At 47.4% G+C, this 12,742-nt stretch overlaps 1 protein-coding gene and 1 long non-coding RNA gene across 6 annotated transcripts in view; one reads left to right on the forward strand and one right to left on the reverse strand.

The window, feature by feature from the left end:
- Positions 1-12,742, reverse strand: part of KIRREL3 (kirre like nephrin family adhesion molecule 3) — a 545,218-nt gene that overhangs the window by 227,697 nt on the left and 304,779 nt on the right. The gene's annotated exons all lie outside the window — the stretch shown is intronic.
- On the forward strand, positions 2,605-12,522 carry LOC116599453. The gene is made up of 3 exons (XR_004289382.1): positions 2,605-3,171; positions 3,933-5,431; positions 8,442-12,522. It is a non-coding gene; the product is annotated as an uncharacterized LOC116599453 (long non-coding RNA).

Here is a 12,742-nt window from a genome sequence, read left to right on the forward strand (position 1 = left end):
GACCCAAGGGGAAAAGGGAAGCATCTAAAGTCAAGGAATTCATAATTGCTCCTTAATATGTTTCCAAAATTCATCTGTGTTTTCACTCGTTGCCACAATCGGGGCTGGCACAGGGACAGGACAAGGAGGAACGAATGGGAGCCCAGGGCCTCACTCATCACACATGTGCCTTATGTGAGATTCCTGGAGCAGAACGGTGAGGAGTTTTTGGAATATTCTCCTAATCCAGGAACAATTCTAGGTTGGAGTCTGTAGGTTTTTCCTCCACTGGGAAATTTATCAAACCTTGCTCTGCTCATAGAAGCATTTATTTATTTATTTATTTATTTATTTATTTACTAAAGGTTTTATTTGTTTATTTGAGAGAGAGAAAGTGTGTGTGCGCATGAGAGTGGAAGCAGAGGGGAGTGGAGGGTCCGAGGGGGAGGGAAGAAGCAGCCTCCCCGATAAGCAGGGAGCTGGAGGTAAGACTCGATCCCAGGACTCGGGGGATCATGACTGGAGCTGAAGGCAGACGCTTAACCGACTGAGCCACCCAGGTGCCCCTCATAGATGCATTTTAAGAAGCTCTAAACACCAGGACAGATGGTCCTTCCTCCATATTTAATGTTTTTTCCTGAATCAACAAGTAGAAGCGTTGAGGGATAACAGAGCTTTGTATAGACCAGTAGGGGTCATCTATTCGAACGCTTCTCTGAGAATGAAGCTACTTTGGTCATGACTCTGCCATGAACTGTGTGTTCTTGGGTGAGCCCCTTCACTTTTTTTGGGTCTCCCTGTCCTCACATGTTAAAGGAGAGGCTTGGATGGCAGGACTTTAAAGGTACAATGCTTCAGTGCTTGACCCTGCACTGGAAACAGTCTGGCTCTGGTGGAATGTTTTAGGAAAAAAAGGAGGGATGCAGTTATTTTCTGAGCAATATTTTGGGAATTCTGTAGCTTAGAAAGAACTACAAAGACTAGATCTTCTATCTTCATGTGACATATATCCCCCGTTTGCATCGAAGGGAGAAGGGATTTCACAGGCATACTAAGGGATCTCTGCCCAGGACTTCACAGCCTTTACAAGTCCTCGCTGAGCACCTGCTATGTGCCTGGCCCTGTTCTGGAAAGTCCTGATTCCATACTGAGGTGTCTGGACAAAGCAGTGGCACCAAGGACAGGCTTGAACAAGTTCAGGTTGTCAACAGTAAGAGGAGGGCTGGTGCTTGGTGTATTTAGAGAGGTAGCGCTTCTAACAGTCTATCCCTTTTCTGCTAGAATCCAGACGTTGTGGCTCAGTACCCATCATCTTTCCTCATCCCATCCAAGAAACTGATACTGACATTATGCAAGGCCTTGTACTGCTTGAGGTCCCACAAAAGGAAAATATTCTTTTCATGTCTCTTTCAAATTTTGGAGTGAGGGGATTCTAAGAGGCTAGTGGGGAAGGAGGGCAGGGACTTTGCTTGGGGGCTAAGAATTTTAACTTCTGCTTGAGAGACTGTCGCTGTTGATGGATTCTATGAAGCTGATTGGCCTTCTCTGAACCTTTCCTCTAGTGTCGCAGCCTGGGCAGCCATGAAATCATGTTATTTGTGTTGCTACCATTGGGTAGCTCGAGGAGATGGCAGAGTGAGTTTAATTTCCACCTGCAAAAAAGTAGGAGACAAGATGAAGGGGTGCAGGGTATGTTCACCAGAAAACAGATGAGGGGGTCTACCTCAGGTCAAGAGGCTCTACTGGGTCACTTCCAAGTTCAGTGTCTATGGAAGGCTCTCACCTCTGAGCTTGTGGTCTGCTCATTCCTGCTGGCCCCTTAGATCCTTGGAGGGAAATGACACCAGCACTACCCCTCTCCTGCTGATTTCATTTATCTCTTAAACACACCATCCCAGTTTTGGGGCCTTTATCTACACACTAATCTCATATAATCAAGTCCAACTGAGCCAATGATCTGACCTTTTATGTTTCCAGCTACTGTTCATGTCTTTAGAAATGGATTTCTGCCTTCCACAGCGCTCAGCATGTTTGACCTAATGGGCTGGGCCTTCTTTGCTTTGCTCTGTGATTATAAACTCGGAATATTACTAATTAAGGCTCAATTCTATATTTTAAAAAGCCCACAATTTTGGACTGAGCCTACAATGGAAAACATTTAGCATTGGTTTACGTCCGCTTTCACACGGGGGGTGAAGGATGGAGCAGGTTATAGAGAGAGAAGTTTGCTCTCATAGGATTGAAGACCGCAGGCAGCAGTATTAGACAGTTTTCCTCCAGTTGGGGGTGGTGGGGACAAAGGGGTCAATCACCAGCATGTGGTGGGGGGCATCCCCATGCCTACTGTCTGTCTTTGTCACTCCCAGGAACAAAGAGCCTGCTTGCTGGCTGACTGGGAGCTGGTCATGGCGGAGGCAGGGAGTAAAAAGGGATGAGCCCACGGGGTCAGTTCATGAAAGGTTTAGTAAGCCATGCATAGGAGTTTGAACTTTATTCTGTAGGCAACGGGAAGCCATTTGAAGTGGGGAAATGATCACTTCAGCAGCTGTATGGTAATGGATTAGTGAGAGAGATTTGCAGCCTGGAGGCCACAGCAGTCATCCAAGCAGAGAAGAGGAAGAGATGTAGCTGGCGGAAGAGGACACACCTATGAGGGAGGCGCGGGCGATCATTCTGCGCTTCCGGTTTGAGAACTTGAACGCACCGTGAGGCGAACGCCCAGAAGGAGGAACCCAGTAGGATCAGGAAGTCTGAGGGAGGGAGAGCATGATGGGTTTGATCTGGGGCATACTGGGTGTGGGATGGTTCGGGGACATCCGAGTAGAATGGCCTGGGATCATTTGGCCATTTGGATCCAGAGCTCTGGAGAGAGACCTCCCGGAGATACAAATGGGGTGTTATCAGTGTCAGGGTGGGAGTGGGCGTCATGGCAAGGGGGCAGCCACCTCGGAAGGAAGCACAGGACTGTAGGGAGCTCAGCTTTGAAGGGTCAGGCACAGGTAGGAGATCTCTAGAAGGGAGGAGACCGAGAAGTCCTGTTAATATCCCGGAGGGAATTCTGTCACATCCATCCTTGTCTCAGTCATGGAAACGCCCTCTCGTGGGGGGCTTCTCACAACCCCCGGGGCTGCCGGGCTGGCTCTGAAGAATGACCTTAGACCACCGTTTCTCAAACCAGCGGCTGCAGACACGGTATTTTGTGGGGATTGTTCTTTGTTTTTTTCTTGGGGGTTGGAGGAGGTGCTGGGTGTTCCTCTAAAGATATGCTCCTGAGTCTCTGAGGGGGCTTTGCATTCTCACCTCCAAGATGCCCTGCACTGGCCTTAGACGCTGAGCATGTGGACTTGAGGTGCCTGTGCTGGCCTGTTTAGGTCAGGGAGATCACTCAAGGTCACATGCAACCCATTGCCACCCATGCCACTACGGGGCGCCATTTTTGCTCCTATAAACACTTTATTTTGATGAGTGCCTATGGTTTTGTTTTTTTAATAGTTGCATTGAGATATAGTTCTCATACCCCACGATTCACCCATTTGAAATCTTCCATTGGGGGGGTTAGTGTGTTTGCAGGTTTGTGGGACCATCACCACAGTCAGTTTTAGAACATTTTCATCATCCCCCAAAAGATATCCTGCTCCCTTTAGCTATTACCTTCCTATCCTTTTAATTAATTGATTGATTAATTAAAAATATTTTATTTATTTGAGAGAGAGCATGAGTGGTGGGGGGGCAGAGGGAGAGGGAGGATCTCAAGCAGACACTGCGCTGAGCACAGGGCCCGACATGGGGCTCAATCCCAGGACCCCGAGATCACGACCTGAGCTGAGAGCAAGAGTCACATGCTTAACCAACAGAACCCACCCAGGAGCCCCTTTCCTCTCCTTTTAGCCTTAGCTTCCACCCCTGTCTCCTCAGCCATGGGGCAGCCACTCATCTACTTTCTGTTTCTGTAGACTTCCCTGTTCTGAACATTTCATAGGAACGGAACCACACAATATGTAATTTACTGTCATTTTTAAGGATTTCATCATCCCATCTGAGAACTTCAGTCTTCACTCTGTGGGGAGGATACAGGCATTAAGCAACAGTGCTGGGTGCTTTTCTGTGATCTCATCTAGTTCTTTCCACCTCTCTGGGAAGGCAGCCTTATCAACCTTATTTTACTGAGGAGAGAGCTGAGGTTAAAGGGATTAACTGCCTTGCCAAAGGCCCTGAGACCGGGAGCAGTAACGCCAGATGGGCATTGGGCTCTGTCTGCCTGCAAACATTCACGGCGTTGCTAAGTGCTGCAGCAGGGACGGCGTGGGAGAGAGAACACAGGCAACCCACAGCAGCCTGCGTGCGTGGGCTCTCCTCCACAGAGTCCAATGGAAGCTGCTGGACCAGAGCAGCACGAGGATGATTTCAGCAACAACAGGATGTTTCCCCATGGGCTGGAGTGAACTTCCCTCCTTTAACTGCTTCTCCCTGATGGGGAGGGAGTGTGGCAGGAATCTGAGCCCGCAGGAACCCCGGTGCCTTGGGAATGTTCCAGACCAGATGGCTCAGGCTGTGGTCACCCCAAGCCCTGGCCCTGGCCTCCGCCTCGGCTGCCAGGCCCTGGGACACAGCTAGACACCCCGTCTGCAGGCTCCAGCTTGGTGGAGCTTTGGAATCCGAGCTCTGCTACACCCACCGCAGGGAACTTATCATCTCATTATAAAGGATAAGGCATATTTTTTTCAGTATGGTTATATGTGGTAATGAAGCATGCAGAAAACCACACAAGATAGATGGCAGCTTTCACTAGTGAAGCCGAAAACTTGGTTAACTTAATAGTCTATTTATTACAATCACTCTCTGAGCTTACGGCACCTGATTAATATCTCCCATCTCCCCCCCGCCAACCCCCGCCATGATGTACAATTAAAAAACTAGTAATATGGGATGGCACAGACTGACTCCAGCACAGACGGGCACAGATTCGGAGGTCGAGAGAGTAAGTGGAGAAGGGCGTATCGTCCTGGGTCGGCATGGTAGAGTCAGATCCCCTGCAGCTCCACTGAGAGCTGCTTCTAAGGAAGTAAATGAACTTGAGCAGAAAAGGACCCTGATGCCCTTCCCCGGGTCTTACCCATTCCTATGTTTCTGTCAGGAGAGTGGCAAAACCTGCACGGAGAGGGCCTATCAGTGGAGGTGGCTGTGCGCCCTTGAATCGCTTACTACGACAAGCTGTGACGCAGAATGAGGTGATCCTAATGGTAGAGCTACTCAGAAGCCACTCCCAGCTTCCTGTTCCCTATAAGTTCTGACCCATGAGATAGAAGAAGAAATCTGCTAAGGGACTTCTAGGGAACAGTTTGCTTTCTTAAAAAATGGAAAGGCTTGTTGTGAGAATTTGCTGGAGCTTCTCCTTCCTCCTTCTTCCTGCACTGAATGTGGATGTGATGCTTGGAACTTGGGCAGCCATCTTGTAAGTATGAGGATGGAAAGGTGGCATGTGGGTGTTGCTAACAGGAGAGGCAGCGCATGTCTGGGAGTTGGGGGGGAGGATATGAGAAATCTCTGTACCTTCCACTTAATTTTTCTGCGAGTCTAAAACTGCCCTAAAAAGTAAGGTTTATTTAAAAAATAGAATGTCTTTAAAAAAATAAGAAGTGACAGGCTATGGATGGTATAATAGGGAAACAGAGGGAGCCTGGGCTCTGGATTACATTTATCAGCTGGTAGACCAACTGTGAGACCATCTACCTCTGGACTTTTTGTTAAGCAAACAATATATGTCCCTATGGTTTAAACCATAGTCAGAAGGGCATTGTGTTCTTTGTAGTTGAAAAACATTCCTAAATAATATAAATGACTCTCACTTATTGAGCCCCACCTGGATGCCTTTGATAAGTGCTTTATGTTCATTTTGAAGCTTTACAACAGCCCTTTAAAGCAGGAGCTATTATCGCCTCCATTTTGTATGGATTTGAACCCAAGAGTTAGTACTCTTAACCATTAGACAGTTGACCCTTGAACGTCGTGGGTGTGAAGCGCGCGGGTCCACTTATACGTGGATTGTTGACGGTCTAGCAGTATAAATGCATTTTCTCTCCCTTACGATTTTTCTTACAAACATTTTCCTTTCTCTCAATTACTGTAACACAGTGTAGAGTCCATATATAGTACAAAATATGTGTTAATTAACTGTGTTCTCAAGAAGACTCCTGATTGAAGTAGGCTATGAGTAGCGATGTTTTGGGGACATCAAAAGATATACACAGATTTCCAACCACATGGGGGGTTGGCGTCCCTAATGGCCCCCCACCCCTGCATCGTTGTTCAACGGTCAACTGTACTGTATCACCTCATAAATCATTCCCTGGAGCCCTGGTGTGTGGGGATGAGTGTAGCTTAGAGTTTGGCTGACTCTAAGCATCTGTCACGAGGTCTGTCCTCCTGACCCTCTGAAATGAGGTGCACTTCAGTCTCACTGGTGACTGGATCTGTCGCAGCCTACCACAGAGAGTCCAAATGCACCACATTTGTTTACAGGTTGAAATTAGTTAACTTAGCCTTAACCTGCCCCAGCCAATGACGGTGTGAGAGTGACAGAGGGGTGAGGAGGAAAATGTCCAGAGGCCCGTGGAGCCCATCAGAGGCCCCCCTTGCAGTTTGTGGGTCCAGAGCAGGAAGCCACTCCCGCCATGGCAGGAACACCGAGGAAGACCGAGATGGTTTTGCAAACTGGGTCTGGTTCTCCCATTGCCTCTTCTACTTGGGAGGAAACAATCCCAAGTTTGCAGCTGTTCTTCGACAAGAATTTTCTCCACAAAACACGTGAATTACCTGAGATAATTCCCAGTCTCCTGAGGTGCCTACTCCTTGCCGGCTGCTTAGCAGATGCTCAGTGAGAATCTGCTGCCTCTGTGTCCACTCTGGGTGACAGAAAAAAACATTCGCTTAACGAATAGGATTCATCCTTCCATTCCCCAACGAAAAGGCAAAACAGGGCTGCTCCCTGGGTAACAGGTGTTGTCTGGTGATACTTAGCCTGCTAGGGACCACTTAGGGATCCTCTCCCGATAGCCTACCAACATCAACTCTTCTATCAGATCCATAGAGAGAGCCAGCAGCCAAAGGAGGGAGTTGGCCACACAGCAGAGCGTCTCCCCCTCGCAGCCATCAGACCATTATTGAGCAGGAGGTAAAGTTTTTCCCTCCCTCTTCCCACCCCTAGGGCAGAAACTGTCTAGAGAATGGAAACAATTCCAATAAACATATGCAAGAACTGGGGTTTAAACATCCCATGCAGATTAACTTATCTACAGTAATTGCCTTAACTAGGGGATTTTTAATGCTTTTCAAAGTTTCTTAGAGGAGGGAAAAATATGCAGAATGAATCTTATAGCAGCCAACAGAGGACATACTCAGAGCAAAAAAAAAAAAAAAAAAAAAAAAAAGGATATCAACCATAAGAAGCCCATAGCTAGGAAATTTTAAGGCACTGATTCTAGGGGATTTAATAAGAATGTAATTTGTATAATTAACCATTCATCAATGTCAATTTCATTAAATGAATGCCAGAAATATTACCTTCAGCAGGACGACCTAACAGGATTGGAATATATTATATGAAAAATGAACACTTAGTGGTTTCCCCCCCTCACTCTGTCTGTCACAGCAAGATTTGCAAGGCTGAGAAATAATTTAAAGGGTAGTAAATGAAACTGGCTAAGGCAAATGTGTGCATTTTGGTAACTAACCTCTGTCATGATGTATGAGAGTTCATGTCAAAACGTTTTCCTGCAGCAATGACTAAAGGGACTTGGAGCTCTCTCCTAGGTGGTAAAAACGCGAGGAATCGTGTCAGGAGCTTGACAAAGGTACCCCTTGTCCCCTCCTTCTCTAGACTGGCTATCTAGGGTCCAGGCCCCAAAGCCGTAGATTTTTGCATCCAGAATTTGCAGATGTTCCCTAACAGCTCCAAGAGTAGCTTTGCCTGAGAGCTTAGCTACCTGGTCCCCCTCCCCCAGTTACACTGTTACTCTGATGCCAGTAGAAGGAACTCATTCTGAGTTTCATTCACGTTATTCTACAGTCTTCAGGGGAGCGGAGGGCTTTGAGGTAGGTGGGCTGATGAAATATTTGTAAATAGAACTTATTTCTAAGGTTGCTCGTGAGGTAGGCAGTTTATGGGGATTTATGGGGATTTATTCATTTCGGTTCACCATGGGAAAATGGAGAACTGAGCAGGGGCAAGAACTTGCTCACGTGCGTACCCATGGAAACGTATGTGCACGTGTGCGTGCACACACACACACACAGACACACACACACCCCAGATCGGCCATATGACCTGGACCTCAAAGGTTGAGCTTTGCAGATTATTGTCACTGGAGTTCCCAGGATGCCTCACACACAGTAGGTGTTCAGTCAGCATTTCCTTATTGAGTTTCTTTTCGTGTTAATCCCCCTCACGTTCCCTTCTGTTTCAGGGCACTGCAAAGCTAATAATATTGGATCAGTATTCCTGAGGAATCTGCCTTTCAGAATCCTGGGTCCTGAGAGACAAGAAGTACATGGCAAGCAAATCAAATATACCTTAAAAAAAAATGAAATCATGTAACAGAAAGATTTTTCAGAAGGTTTTTTTTTTTTTGATTACACATGAGATTTCAAACGTTCCACAACCTAGCAGGAAGAAAGAAAATATTAGTTTGGGAATCAGGAGATCAGATGTCGAGATTGGACTAAATCTTCATAGTCATTTCTGGATTTAAAGCTCTGTGTTATCTATTACTTGATGCAAAGCCATCAACTAGTCCTCCCGCCCCTAACCACTGAAAAAGTCATCTATAGGACCTGTGTGCAAAGAAGAGTAGATGTCCTAAAACTAGCGTGGAGTGTGTGTCCACTTCCGTGCCCAGGCCGGTGGGTCCTCAGGGCTCACGAAAGTCATGTATGCCCATTCCTGAAGCCTTTCTGGAAGGTGTTCCCTCCTCCCCAGGCCCATGGTCACTTTCTCTTCTTTCCAGCCTGGAAGGAGTGACAATGAGAGGAACTGTATCCTCTCTGAATGACACTGTCCTCATCTGTCAACTGTGATCATAATATTGTCTCCCAGGGCTGCCCCGAGAATGAAATGAGAGGACATAAGGTCTCTTTTCCAGAGATGAACAAAGATCTCGGAGTGGTGAGCTCCTTGGTCAGCCTTTTCAGAGGGGACAGGAAATCTGGTCTATTAATTCAGCCTACGATTGCTGTGAAGTCACTATGTTACCCTTTAGGGGTATTGGTATTTTAAGAAAATACTGCAGGAGGGATTAATGTTTAAGACTATAAAGAAAAAAAGAACTCCTGATAGAATTTCAGATACCTTTCTAGGAGGTATTTTTGGAGCTAAGAATCCACATCAAGCCCTTCCGGCTGTATGGTAGGGGTACTGTGAGGCAGATTTTCTGGCCTCCCCAAACGGGGACAGATGGTGGTGACAAGAGTTCCCAGAGCTACTTTCAAGGGCATAAACTGGATCTGGGAGGTAGAAATGGCAGCATGGGAATGTTTGACCTGGATGAAGTTTTGTGAGAAAGTGCAACAGAACACCTGACACCAGGAGGGTCTCCTGGGCCTCACTAGGAGCTGTGGGTTTGGAGTGTCCAGTGCCTTTGACTTAGGGCATCTCTGACTTTGGAGGTCACAGGACCTCTCAAGCCTCCGCGTCTGCTCTGCAGAATGGGAAGCACAAGGGTACCTCTCGTACAGAGGGGCTGGGAAGTCGACGTGTGATTCTCTTAGCCCCTTGCCTGATACACAGTCAGTGTTCAAACGTTAGTGATTAGCTAGGGTGTCAGCTGCGGAGCACAGGGACCCCAGAGACCTCAGGAATGGGGAGCTAAAAGCACGGGAGCCGAAAATAAGTATGCTGATATCAGCCCCTTTTCCATTTTGTCTGCGAGCAGGAAAGTAGCCAATTAGGCCCCATTCAGCGCGACGGGCAGCCTCCTGTCTCTCAGGAGGTAAACTTGCTTACAGAGTAGAAACAAGATGTATTCTTGAAACACAGGCCGGGCCCCAGAGAAGCGGGTCTGTCATCAGTCTGTCGGGGGCGAGAGGTAATTCCTGCCTGGCCCCTTGCAGGCGTTGTGGGGGATTGTGGCCTCCAGGGTCCTTCCAGGGTCCTGGGAACTAGAGGCGGGGGTCTGGCTCTGGGAATTTCTGAAGGCGATCAATGGGGAAACAACTTACTCACTGACAGCCCGAGGCTGAGCTGAACCTCATGCCTGGTCCGTGGGCCACCCACATCAGGCAGGGCTGCTCAGAGCCTGGGAACAGGACATTCACTGTGCAGGTCGGAGGGGAGGGAGAGGGGTGTGGTGAGGAGGAAAGAGCCATGACTGGAGTCACTGATGTGCCCTCTGTGCCCGCCTCTGTCACCGGCCAGTGGGGGGATCCCCGAGCTTCAGGACCTGTTTCCTCTGCTCTAAAAGGCAGAAAGGGATTAGATCTGCTTTTTACACAGTAGAACTCTTTCCACAAATTAGATCTAAACAAAGAACTGTTATATAAAGCAGTGAAAGCAAGACGTACTGGTTACACCAGCTCCCACCGCCCTCCCCCGCCGCAGTGGTTCTAAGGCACTTCCAATGAAACCTCAGGGCTCTGAGGAATATCAGGGAAACCATCAGTGTAAATTGTATCCATTATTCTATGACTTCATCTGGCTAGTTGTGTCCCTTCATTATTTTGATGAATATCCTTGTAAGAAAATAGAAAAAAAATGTATTGGTCTCTGCCCACAGTTCCTGGCACAGGAACTCCCCAGAGCTCCTGAAACCCTCCTAACTTCATAAGTGATAAGAGTGTCCTTTGTTCTAATGAGGTGACTCTGGGTGGGCTTCTGGATGGAAGCTAATCACTGGAAGACTGGAATTTTCAGCCTTGCCCCCCATTCTCTAAAGAAGAGAGAAGAGAGAAAGATTGGAGTTGATGGTTTGCCATGCGTACGTGATGGAGCCCCAGTAGAATCCCAATGGCTTGGGGTTTGGAGAGCATCCAGGTTGGTGAACATGTCCATCCCAGGAAGCTGATGCACCCCAACTCCACAGGCAAAGAAGCTCCTGTGTTTGGGACCCTCCCAGACCTTGCCCTTTTCCCTGTTCCTCTAGCCTTCATCTGTATCCTTTATCGCAGCCATTAAAAAATGGGCAAACACGAGTAAGCATTTTCCTGAGTTCTTTGAGCCACTCAAGCAAATTAACAGAACCCAAGGAGGGGGTCGTGGGGACCTCTGATTTGTAGCCAAGTCAGACAGAGCTTGGGGGGTCACCTGGGGACCTGCTACTTGTGATTGGTGTCTTGAAGTGGGGGCAGACTCACGGGACCCAGGCCTTAACCTGTGGAATCTGAAGCTGTCTCCAGGTAGACAGTGTCAGAATCGAATTGAAGTATAGGAAATCCCCTCCACCCCACACGTTGGAATTGGGTTTAGAACCCTCGAATCCACGCAAGTCTCACTTGACTTGCAAGAAGGTCAAATACAAAATACTTATTTTACAATGAAATTCATTCCTTTGGGTAGGTCTCCTCTTTTGTTTACATTTTCCAAGCAGGCATTTAGGATGCCAGAGTGACTTATAGTTATGCTGGTAGTTACTGAAGCTTGTAAAGGCCACCTAATCACTTGGATTTGATATTCATTAGTCATTTACACCTATGAGGAATGGAAAGCTCTAGGAGGTTATGTGTGTGTGTGTGAGTGTGTATGTGTGTGGTGTAGGTGCTGGGTCCAGGGCGAATGGGCCTTTGGGAAGATGGAGAAGCTGCTGGTCCAGGTCACTAAGGATCCTCACTCAGTAGGACGGGTTTCTTTGCCTTTTATCTTACCATCCATTCCCCTGCCTCATTTCCTTTCCTCCTTTCTCCTTTCTTCCAATTTTGAAACAATATTAGATCCAGCTTCCCTGCAGATTTTGGGATGGTAAGAGATGTTGGAGGCGATGCAAAGACAAAGGGCACAGCACATCTCTTCAAGGAGCTCCCAGCCTGCTGGGGGAACAGGATCTGCAAGCAAGTCCAGTGCAGTGAGGACAGCAAGGTGGCCACAGAGGGCCCTGAGAGCAGAGGAAGGAGCGTCCAGCTAGGCACAGGGGAGTGAAGGACAGGGTGGTGGGCACACACCCAAACACAGGACCTCTCTCTCAAACCCAACATGGTATGGATTTTGTGCAGCAGTTATCAAAGGATATCTGCAGGGAGAAACTTCATGGGAAGGAGTTGGGGTGGCCACCTTGTCAGAGAAAGGATCTCCCAGGCATCGCCACATTCTACCTTCACGCAAACCGATGAGACATGTTCACGAAGGGGTCTGCCCCCCGCCATGCATAATAATAGCAACAATAATGAGTAATCTCTACTTAATGAGATTAAATTAATAATTATTTTAATTATGACATGTTTTCCTCCTCTCTTCCCCATGCCTAAGCAGACTTGGTCTTTCTCAGGATTACAGTCATAATGGTAACAGATAAACCTTAATTAAAACATTCTATGGGGTTATGGACATTGGGGAGGGTATGTGCTTTGGTGAGTGCTGTGAAGTGTGTAAACCTGGCGATTCACGGACCTGTACCCCTGGGGATAAAAATATACGTTTATAAAAAATAAAAAATTTAAAAATAAAAAAACAACATTCTAAAACACAAAGGCTAAATTAAAATGCTGTGACATGGCATTTCCATCTCATCTCTTGCTTATGACGACTGTGAATGCTTCCCCACTATTAGCAGCATCTTGGCTG

The sequence above is a fragment of the Mustela erminea genome, chromosome 9, assembly GCF_009829155.1.
Source record: "Mustela erminea isolate mMusErm1 chromosome 9, mMusErm1.Pri, whole genome shotgun sequence".
Lineage (NCBI taxonomy): Eukaryota > Metazoa > Chordata > Mammalia > Carnivora > Mustelidae > Mustela > Mustela erminea.